Below are 2,662 nucleotides of genomic sequence, written 5' to 3'. Positions count from 1 at the left end.
ACTCATTTATTTTATTTCATTATATCATTTGTATTTATATAAAAATATTATTTTAATAATTTTATTTCGTTATATTATTTGTATTTATGTAAAAATATTACTTTAACAAATAGCGGAATGCTTACAATTTTATATTAAACTTCTACTTTTAACAAACGCGTGGACTAAATATATGTTGCACGTGGTAATCTATAAAACCCAAAGCCAATAATTCTAAAGCCAATATTAGATATAAGATATAGAAACCCATGGTGGTGGAAAGAATGCCACGAGAGTGTCGATTCCATCATTTTGTTTTGTTGGGGGTGTTTTTTGAATATTAGAAAGGGTTTTAAAGTAAAATTAAAAATAATTGGAGTATTTATATGTAAAATTTTTTAGGCATTATGTGCCCTCACTCCTTCACCCCTGCATCTGGCCACGATATAAACAAAAACAAAAAGGCATTGAACTCTTAACAAATTGATTAACAAATTGATTAGAATAGAAGCGCACAAAAATAAAATACAAAAAGTTACATTATATCACATGATTAGAGACGACATTTACAAATCATCTCTGGTCACCTCTATTGCTTTAACAGATGGGGATCAAAGTGACAACACGTGTAAGCACCCAAACACGTACCCAGATGGGTATCCTTAATAAAGAACGAAAATGAAAACCTTAATTTATGACAATCAGATTTATGGAAACAAATAAAAACCTAACTATTAAATATAAAATTATTTTTTTCTATTTCTTAATTTTAGATAACTAATGAAAACGAAAGGATGTCTCTCGACACGCCGGCAAGGGCCCACTTTTCCTTATAAACCCATCGATTCATCCGCAAAATTCAACACAACAAAGAAAATCACAGACCCAAAGAAGACATATCAAATATGTTGATGAACTTCATCTTCTACCTCTGTATACTCTTTCCGATCTTCCGTATCAAGCAAGATTTGCTCAAGTTAATCAAGGAGTTCTTCTTCTACTTGTTTCGATGCGAAAACACTACTCCATACCCAAGTCTCGTCGATCTTCCGGTTATCAGGTTCGAAGATCTGTTGGAAAGGCGACAGAGATCCGTGGAAGAGATGTGCTTCATATGCTCTGCTGATTACCATCTCGATGACGTTGTTTGTCAGCTCAGCAGGTGTCGACACGTCTTCCACTCCGACTGCGTCGGTCAATTGCTTCACCGGAAACAGCCTTCTTGCCCGTTCTGTCGTTCTCCGATCTTCTCCGGCCTTTCGACGACGGCTTGTAAAACCTTTTGACCGTAGGTTGTGTAGAAGAAGATAAAGACTCCGAATCAGTCCCTTGTCGTTCTTCTACATTTTTGTAAAGCTTATGCTTATCTTGATTGCATGGTTTAGGATGTTTAGTTATAGTTACATTTAACATCTGATATTGTCGCCTGTTTTTTACTAAATAATAGTGAATGGAAAGTTAACTTATAGAATCTAGTCAATATACTAAATACAAGAGCCTGCTTTCTTAATAATAATAAAAAAAACTATCGGCCGTTGAGGGAAGAGGACTTCTTCCCACCGGTCACCTCCCACTTGCCGTCTACCGGTGACTTTTTCCCTTGTCCATGCCGACTTTCGTCAAGTATTGGGATTTTGATGGGAGAAAGATATGTGAAAAAGAGTGGAAGATTTGCCAAAGGGAAAAAAACCACGTTAATAATGTAAAAATGGTAGATATATAAATATAAGAGACACAAAACAATATAACAAATGGAAAAAGAAGCAAAGATATATAAATATAAGAGGCACTTGCCATCGTCGTGTCTGGACCTTGCCGACTCGTTGTCTTTGAGTTGCCATCGCCAATCAACAACACAGTCTTCCTCATCAAGATCATCGGGAGAGATGATTGATGGCACTATGCGCTCTCTCTCTCTCTCTCTCACCCTCTCTCTCCTAGCGTAAGTATAGAAAAGTAGTCAAAGTAGTCTGACATCCACTATCACCATTTATTTACTATTTTTGTTTGTGTCAGATATTTTCATAAAGTTAAAACTTTAAAGCAAATTAAGGGTTTTTCACGTAATTTTGTTGTAGAGTTTGATCTTGGCCCCTACATGTAATGTCGATGATATCTGATATGGGGCACCCACGTCTCCAACCCTCCTTTATACAACCTAGATCTGCTTATTCTATCCGATATCTTTCGGCCCACCAGCTTGGATTCTTTTGCAACTTCATTTGCTACGAACGTGGTATCCACAAGGTTTTGGTACATAAATTTGGGTTTTTTTGGTTAAGGTTTTAACTTTGTCTATATATAAATATATAAGATCCTTAATTTTTCTTTTTATATTACACCAATACGATTGTTATAGACCATTTAAAAGGGTAATAAAGTTTTAATTTTTTTCATATTAGGTTCCTACAGTTTTTATTTTTTTTTATTTTTTTTTATTTTTACATATTACACCAAAATGGTTATTATAACTGTTTAAAAAAAGTAATAATGTTTAACTATATCCACATTAGGTTCTATTTTTGATATTTTTATCATTCCATCTAATTCTTTTATAATTTATATTAACATCTAGTTAGATGATTTAATCATTTCATCTTTTCATTTTAGTCGTCCATTCACTACAACAACGATTTCAATCAAAATGTTACATAGCAATTTTTTTTTCATTTTTATGAAAAAA

At 33.7% G+C, this 2,662-nt stretch overlaps 1 long non-coding RNA gene across 1 annotated transcript; it reads right to left on the bottom strand.

Annotated features, from left to right (window-relative positions):
• Positions 1-496: 496 nt before the first annotated feature.
• On the bottom strand, positions 497-2,084 carry LOC145012861 (uncharacterized). Its single transcript, XR_013664697.1, has 2 exons — positions 1,774-2,084; positions 497-1,592 (listed from the first exon to the last, which is right to left on the bottom strand). It is a non-coding gene; the product is annotated as an uncharacterized LOC145012861 (long non-coding RNA).
• Between the last annotated feature and the right edge of the window lie 578 nt (positions 2,085-2,662).

This window comes from Lactuca saligna, chromosome 8, assembly GCF_052625555.1.
Source record: "Lactuca saligna cultivar CGN05327 chromosome 8, ASM5262555v1, whole genome shotgun sequence".
Taxonomy (NCBI): domain Eukaryota; kingdom Viridiplantae; phylum Streptophyta; class Magnoliopsida; order Asterales; family Asteraceae; genus Lactuca; species Lactuca saligna.
Note: the sequence above shows the minus strand (reverse complement) of the source record. Positions and strands in the feature narration are given on the sequence as shown.